Below are 8777 nucleotides of genomic sequence, written 5' to 3'. Positions count from 1 at the left end.
TACCCCTAAGAATTTTACCTGCCTTTCCTGCCCCAACTACAAGAACTGGGAGAGGAATATAATCACAATACACCAGCAGTGCAGGAGCTGCTACCGCACGTCAGCTGCTACCATACCCATCCAGTACTACCGAGTACAGCCTTTATGAACTTCCTGCTTATTTTCAGTGATAATTAGATGATCTCCAAATCTTACATATTCCCTCTTGGGTACCGAGAACTGCTTTGATTCATCTCATTAAAAACTGAAACATGATCTTTTCCAGATTTAGCTTTCCATTCTGTTTTCCCTTTCCACTTTGGAGAAGTGGCAGACTTAACACTTGAGCAGCAGTGTCAGACCACAACCCACTAATTAGGACAGACTGATGGTGTCTAACACCATTTTACACAGAGCTTTTGGATCTATGTGACTAAGTCTAATAATAGTGACAACGAATTTTTAGTTTAGATAAATATTGTGCTCGCTGAATCTGTTGTCAGCAAAACTGGATTTGATAGTTTGTTACAGTCACCTGTTTAATTGTAGCATGCTTCAGTGTAAGCTTCTGACAGCAACACAGGCCATGCTAATAACAGTTAAAGCCCACTCAGAAATCTGGGAAAATTGAACTAAACTGACGACCAGGCACTTTTTTTAACCCCTTCTCACATACTCAGTCAGGTGGCTTCACAAACACCACTTCACTGAATAGAAAAAGAAGAGTACAACCACAGACTATTTTGAGCCCTCCTGTAATTTCTTGGTAAAGGAGCTGCTATGTTTGCTCCTTTCTTCCTGCAGTAAACACCTCATCTTACATCTGCACTTCTCCAAAGCAGAGGCTGGTGCCTTCCCTGCTGGGCAGCAGGGCTGCATCCAAACTGCACCAGACCCAGCAGCATTACAAGCTGCTCTGTCCTTTGTGAGTCACTCCAGCAGTGCTCTGGCTCTGCTAGCTGCCTTAGCCATCTGCTGCCATTCGGCTATCTGCTCCTGCTCTCCTGTTCCTCCCACTTTTCAGCAGAGTGCCACAAAGTACATTATTACATGCTATCCTACTTCCTCAAAGGAGACTTCTTAAGCAGACCCCCTGTCCTTGCTTCCCAGCCTATAACCTGTACCTCTCAGGGCAGCAAGTCATTGCCTAAAGTTAGAGTAACAACATACATGGTCATACTTACTTGGCCCAATATTTTATACACAGTTCCGATTATAAAATTTCCACCAATTAATGGTGAGCTACTTAAAAAAGAGAAGTCCCTAGACTTGACACAAATAAACACATTTCAAAACCACTCACGGGTCCCTTTTTGTTCAACTCTCCTCCTCTCCACAGTTCAAAACACCATTCTTCCCTCTGCATAAGAGGCTGCTTTTCCTTTTTAGGCTATCCAGCACTTTCTGTAACAGGTTACTTGCGGTTTCTCAACGGTCAGATATGCTTTTTCCTACGGTCAGATATACTTTTCTACAGTCAGATATGCTTTTAGATATACATGATATGCTTTTAGATGATATGCTTTAGATGATATGCTTTTAGATGATATGCTTTAGATATACAGATATGCTTTTAGATATGCTTTTAGATAGACCGTAGATATACATATACTACAGTCAGATATGCTTTTTCCAACGGTCAGATATACTTTTCTTCCTAGCCTATGTACCAAAGCCCAAAGTTGTGCTGACTTTAGTCTAGGGGTAGGGTTGGCTGCCCCACTGGCTACATTTGTCCTTTTTCTAATGCATACAGCACCATAACAGCTTCCTATGTACTGCTGTTCTTTTGAGGTTGGTACAAGACAGCTATGGTCTGGTAGAGACAAAACTGGCTGTACCACATCAAGTCAAAGGGTCAGGTACCCACGACCATTACAGATAGTGGCCATCACGAGCTGCCTGGAGGAGCAGAGTGAGAACCGAGGCAAGCACACAGTACAACACACTCAGCTGTGACCATCAGCTGTTTTGGACTTTGAGCCAGAGGTTACAATTGCACCATCTTACTGAATAAGCAGACCATGAATTTGCCCAATTTATTTTTAGGTCAATGACACCACTTTTGGGCCTCCACAACACACTCCATGGCAGCATGTAGTATATTTTAATGCATCACTGTCTGAATATCCTGGAAGAAAAATCCTGTCCAGAACCAGAAGCTTCTCCCCACTGTCCATACCGCTTATATGCTAATGCACCACTGTGACCATTCAGTATTAATAACCTCAATGGCTCTCTGCAGGTCTCATCAAGAGTCCTTAACAGGCTGGTAACAGATCAAAAATATGGGTTATGACAAGTTTGTTTGTCCTCACCTGAAGCTGATGGATATACGCATTATCTAGCTTTACAGTGAGGCAATCAAGGTAGGCCACTAGTCCCCATTAAGAAACCTGCCCCGTGGCAGTTCCTCTCAGCTAGTCTTTTTTATATTGTTGTGTGGTACCAGAATAACTGTAATTTCTTCCCCTAGTTAATACAGTGCTACAGGCCACAGAAGTAAAGCCTCTAGCACACTGTACTGTTCAGCAGAAATTTTATGTGTAAGGGCTTCATATGATCTCAAATGCCTGACATTGTTGTGTCTTCCATGGCTTTAGTGGAGCTGTTTGTGCATTACAGCATTTTCTGATGGAAGTTATTCCCCTTGCTTCTTTGAAAGGCTTTAGATTTGAAGTGGACATGAGTCACCACTTTTTGGTACACTAACATTAAAATTTCAGTTGACAGCCTAGCTGGTTCAGCTGTTATTAGTTACAAGTTGATCACTGGCCTTCCATAACTCTTCCTTGATATGTCAATACTTAGCTTCAGTGACCATTCAGATCTTTCAGTTTTCAGTTTAAAGCCTAAATGCACAAATCTTACAAACCACAGGGAACAAAATAAAAAGTTTTTTTTTTAACGGGCTTACCCATTCAAAAGCTTAAAATGCTACTGCTACTTCAGAAACTAGTAAGTAGTCTATTTTTTGTTGCAATGCCTGCTTTTTAAAGCAAAAGGCTGAAGCATAAGAGCAAACAAGATACAGATTAGGTATGAGGGCCAAAGGACAAACAAGTTAGACAGAAGTCACGGGTCCTTTTGAAAAACAATTATATATATGAAAACCTACACCTTCACGCCTTAGCTACACCATCATCCTCATTGCAGTTGCCTTTGGATCTCCCTGTTGGGTCTCTGCAGTTACAGATGGGCTTACTTGCCCTCAGCGTTGCTGCATTTTCAAGAGAGACATGAGAGGGCTGTAGTATCGCCTCTCACCACGAGATGGTAGGTGTTTTCTGATGATTAGAGGGGAATAGGCTTTTAATAGACCTTTGAGTTGGTGAACTCCTCAGCTTCAGAGAAAGTAGAGACAAAAGTACATTAGGACAAAAAAATCTAATAAACTATTTATGGTATCGTGAACGAACTGAAGCTTGAGAGGAGTGGGGGAGGCTCACATATATTGGGCACAAACGTGAAGAAAACCCCTCAGCTTAGACTCAAGATATTAGTGCTAGTGTAAGGGTTTGGGTGCCCCTTTCTTATTCTTATCCTGGCTCTTCCTGTTAAGAAACTTTTTAGTTGTGTAAATGTGTTTTATGTCATCAACAACATGAAACTTTGGTTATTTTTGGAGATAAAAAGCATTCCCAAGCTAAATACTGGGTAATTTAAAATGAGGGGCCCCCCATTTAATTTAAATGGGCCCCCCACTACAAGAGAGACATTGAGGTGCTGGAGCGTGTCCAGAGAAGGGCAACAAAGCTGGTGAAGGGTCTGGAGCAGAAGTCTTATGAGGAGCAGCTGAGGGAACTGGGGTTGTTTAGCCTGGAGAAAAGGAGGCTGAGGGGAGACCTTATTGCTCTCTACAACTACCTGAAAGGAGGTTGTAGAGAGGTGGGGGTCGGTCTCTTCTCCCAGGTAACAAGTGACAGGACGAGAGGAAATGGCCTCAAGTTGTGCCAGGGGAGGTTTAGACTGGATCTTAGGAAATTTTACTTCGCTGAAAGGGTTGTCAAGCATTGGAAGAGGCTGCCCAGGGAACTGGTTGAGTCACCATCCCTGGAGGTATTTAAAGGACGTTTGGATGAGGTGCTTAGGGACATGGTGTAGTGGTGGTCTTGGTAGTGTTAGGTTTACAGTTGGACTCGATGATCTTAAAGGTCTTTTCCAATGTATACGATTCTGTGATTCTGTGATTCTGTAATTTTGAAGCAAACTCATAATAAAAAAAAGCACCTTTATGTTGATACATAAAGTTGCATATCTATCTCATGCTGTACACAGAACACATTTATTCTCCAAGTTACACATTTGGCCTTGTTTCTGGAATTTTCTCAAAAAAACTTGAAAGATGCAGCTGTAAATAACTAAGATTTTCAGTCAAGGAAATTACTTCTGTACATACATCAGAGGAAAGAGAAAATGAACACCATAGACATTACTTCTCACTAATTGTTTCTGACAGAAGCTACTTCTTTCTCATCTCGTCTCCAGTTTTAATCTTCATCTTCACAGCACTGTGAAGGCCAGTAAGCAAAGCCTGAACAAACCCAACACACCAATACTCTTTCACGTCAGAGTTCAAAAAGGCCAAAGCCAACCTTGCTGATCCCATCCTAACAAGATTTGCACTGCTTTATATTCCTCACATTTCAGGTTCTCATGTGACTCTCATTACTACAGTAACAAATATACATTTACCCCAACAACCTGCCTTTGAAATCAAGAATCACCCTTTTACAAAGGTAAAATACAGAGATCAAACCAACTAGTAGGTCTGCCCGGCTGTTTAATTGCCCCCACCCCAACAAACAGTACAGGCAAGCCTTTCCCATGTCTGTCAACTCCTCTTTGCCATCAGTTTCTTGTAAGATGGAGTCAGTCCCAGTCCTTGGCCAAGGTACAGGCTTACAAATACTACAGACTCCACCTTTCCAAATAAATTCTTCTTAGTGCTCCTTATATTCAGCCGGTCTGACCAGTAGATCCACACCTTCCCTACCCAGCTAAGGCTAACAACTGACCATAGCCATGCCATCAGGACTAGCTGACCTTAGGGGCAAGGAAAAGCACTTTTCTGTCAAAACAGGCAACAAGCCCAAGTCCTCATTTAATGGCGCTCTGCCCTACTGTCCAAAACTGATCCAAAACTTAAGACTTACAGATATATTGAAATTAGTTATGAATAACTAATTGCTTTTCCTTCATGGACAGAACACATGATATGCAAAAATTAGAGAAGTAGGGTCTTTAAATTCTTATAAATGCCATGCACTTTCTTTGACCTTGTTTAAACAATTCTGCTGTCTGACAATTTCCAACTATGTCTGGCCACAAGTCAACACTGTTACCCTAACTTAAACCACTATAAGGCAGAATTTACATTTTTTTCCACTTGCTAACAGCTTGACTTGGAACTGTGGGAGGCCGTCAGTTAGAGATAGTGAAAAATATGCAGTCTCTTGCATGAAGCGTTGCCCAGACTGAGCTGCAGCTCTCCATTATTCAGTAGTGATTCAGGAAGAAGTATGGTTTACAGTTTCTGTACAACTTACTTCCAAGCAAGCACCTGGGGCCATGCTGACTACCCTATCCTTTATGGTAGGCTTCCAAAGGACAGCCCCAAATCCATTTTGCATTCCTCCCCAGATCAAAGGGAAGTGCATGGAGCTAGTAAGGCAACTGGATACTGTCAACATTTCATTGGGGATGCCCCATTGTGCTGGTTTTGGCTGGGATAGAGTTAATTTTGTTTATAGTAGCTAGTATGGGGCTGTGTTTTGGATTTGTGCTGAAAACAGTGCTGATAATATGGAGATGTCTTAGTTGTTGCTAAGTCATGCTTATACTAAATCAAGGGCTTTTCAGCTCCCCATGCTCTGCCAGGTGCACAAGGAGCTGGGAGGGGACACAGCTGGGACAGCTGACCCCAACTCACCAAAGGGATATTCCATACCATATGGCGTCATGCTCAGCTTATAAAGCTGGGGAAGGAGAAGGAAGGGGGGCACGTTCAGGGTGATGGTGTTTCTCTTCCCAAGTAACTGCTACCCGTGATGGAGCCCTGCTTTCCTGGAGATGGCTGAACACCTGCCTGCCCATGGGAAGCAGTGAACAAATTCCTTGCTTTGCTGGCATGCGTGGCTTCTGCTTTACCAATTAAACTGTCTTTATCTCAACCCACAAGTGATTTCACTTTTACTCTTCTGATTCTGTCCCCCCTCCCACCAGAGGGGAGTGAGCGAGCGGCTCTGTGGTGCTTAGTTGCCAGCTGGGGTTAAACCATCACAGTCCTTTTTGGCATCCAGCGAGGGGCTTGAAGGGTTTGAGATAATGAAAGGTTTGATTGGAATGTGCTAGATCAAATTTAAAGCTGTTATTGCTGTTAAGCTATTAATTGGCAGGCTCCTGTGCTTGCCATGGGGCTTGCTTGCCTTCCTGTATATTAGAGTCTAGGGCTCATTAGTGGCTGTTTTTCGCTTTCCCTGCTTGCTGTACTGCTGATCATCTTACTCTGCTGTGCCTGGGAACATTTTGATACAGCAATGGTGATGTGCCTGGGCTGGCAGATGGCCAGGGCATCGCTGCTGTTTCTGTGCTGCTGCACTGGACAGGCTGGAACTCCAGTGTGAACTCGAGTCAAAGGGACTGTGACCTGTGGGTGAGTCCACATGGGAGCAGGACACCCCGAAGCATCTGTGGCCATGGATAAGCCCATGCCAGAGCAGGCACATCTCGAAGCATCCGTGGCTGTGTCTGTACTGCAGCAGGTACACCTCTGAAGGGATTGTGGCCCAAGGATTAAGTCCACACTGGAGAAGGTACACCTCGAAGCTGTACACCTTGAGCTGTGTACCTCGAAGGTACAGCTCTGTAGCTGTGCATGAGGTCATACTGGAACACCTCAAGGCATGTGGCCATGGATAAGCCCACGACAGAGCAGGTACACCCCTGGAGGGACTGCAGCCATGGGTAAGGCCATGTTGGAACAGGTTCGCTCCTGAAGGGACTGTGGCCCATGGGTTAGGCCATGCTGGAACAGGTGCACCTCAAAGTGACTGTGGCTGTGGGTAAGTCTATGCCACAGCAGGTATACCCCTGGAGAGACTGTGGCTCATAGATAAGGCTCCCCTTGGAGCAGGTATAACCTTAAGGGACTGCAGTCTGTGGATAAGTCCAAGCCAGAGCAGGGGCAAGGGGAGGAGTTCATTGCAATGTTAAACCCAATGGCCTGGTCCACAGGGGCCGGGGTGGAGATTGTCATGGAAATACCTTTACATTGTTGTAACCCATGATTTGAGTGGCATGTTATGGGAATTACTATAGCAGGAACCCCTTGTTGCTAGCCAGGCTAGGAGCAAGGGGAGGAGTTCATTGCAATGTTAAACCCTATAACCTGGCCCAAAGGGACCAGGGGTGGAGATTGTAATGGAAATACCTTTAAGTTGTTGTAACCCATGATTTGAGTTGCATGTTATGGGAATTACTATAGCAGGAACCACCTGGACCAATGGAGGACAAGCCTTACAAGAAGCAGTGCAAGTGCAGCAGTGACCTGGCCTGAGCTGGCTTTGGTGCCCAGTAACTCCACGCAACACCCCATCTCTCCTGTCCTGAGCGACCACCGTAACAGATGGACCCCAAAGTCATGGACTAAATTAACTCAGTGGACATTTTATGGACATTTTACAGGGATGGTCCACAGACCACAGGAACGATATCCGTGTATTGTATCAAAGGATAGGAAGAGGGTGGTGGTTAATGATGATGTACTGGATAGTGTGGGACCCAAGCATGAAGTAAATGGTATGGAATAAGGGGTGGAGAATGTGCTGGTTTTCGCTGGGATAGAGTTAATTTTTTTCACAGTAGCTAGTATGGGGCTATGTTTTGGATTTGTGCTGAAAACAGTGTTGATAACAACAACTAAAACATCTCTGTATTAAGTAGTGCTTATACTAAATCAACGACTTTTCAGCTTCCCATGCTCTGCCAGGTGCCTAAGAAGCTGGGAGGGGACACAGCTGGGACAGCTGACCCCAACTGCCAAAGGGCTATTCCACACCATATGACATCATGCTCAGTCTATAAAGCTGGGGGAAGAAGAAGGAAGGGGGGGGGTGGGTGTTCAGAGTAATGACATTTGTCTTCCCAAGTAACCGTTATGCGTGATGGAGCCCTGCTTTCCTGGAGATGGCTGAACACTTGCCTGCCCATGGGAAGTAGTGAACAAATTCCTTGTTTTACTTTGCTGGCGTGCACGGCTTCTGCTTTACCTATTAAACTGTCTTTATCTCAACCTATGAGTCTTCTCACTTTTACTCTTCCAATTCTCTCCCCCATCCCACCAGAGGGGAGTGAGCGAGCGGCTGTGTGGTGCTTAGTTGCTGGCCGGGGTTAAACCACGACACCCATAGTTGACCTCACAGCAAAACTAGGGGCTCCTGGAGCACAGGACTGTACCTTTGCTGTTGAAGAACAGTTATTAGGCTCACCTAATGTCTTAGGTAAAGCTGCAGGAATGGAAGAATATAGTGGTTTGGACATCTTTATAGATGCTGAAGTGGGTGGGAAGGGCCACTGATTACCCTGCAGGCACAGAGATGGCAGCCAAAGAACTGGAAATTCCTGAAGGGAAAGCAGGTCTCATATGGGAATAGGAGAAAGATATAATGGAACAAAACTGATAGTCTAGTAGAGCCTTTTCAGTGTCCATGTGATTCTCTAACCTTCATTATCAGATTGGTTATTAATTCAGAAAGAGTTCACCCAGTGTAGGTTTCATACCTCTCTGTAGTTAGTAA

This window comes from Mycteria americana, chromosome 3 (assembly GCF_035582795.1).
Source record: "Mycteria americana isolate JAX WOST 10 ecotype Jacksonville Zoo and Gardens chromosome 3, USCA_MyAme_1.0, whole genome shotgun sequence".
In the NCBI taxonomy this organism is placed as follows: Eukaryota; Metazoa; Chordata; class Aves; order Ciconiiformes; family Ciconiidae; genus Mycteria; species Mycteria americana.
This window is presented reverse-complemented; position numbering follows the sequence as displayed.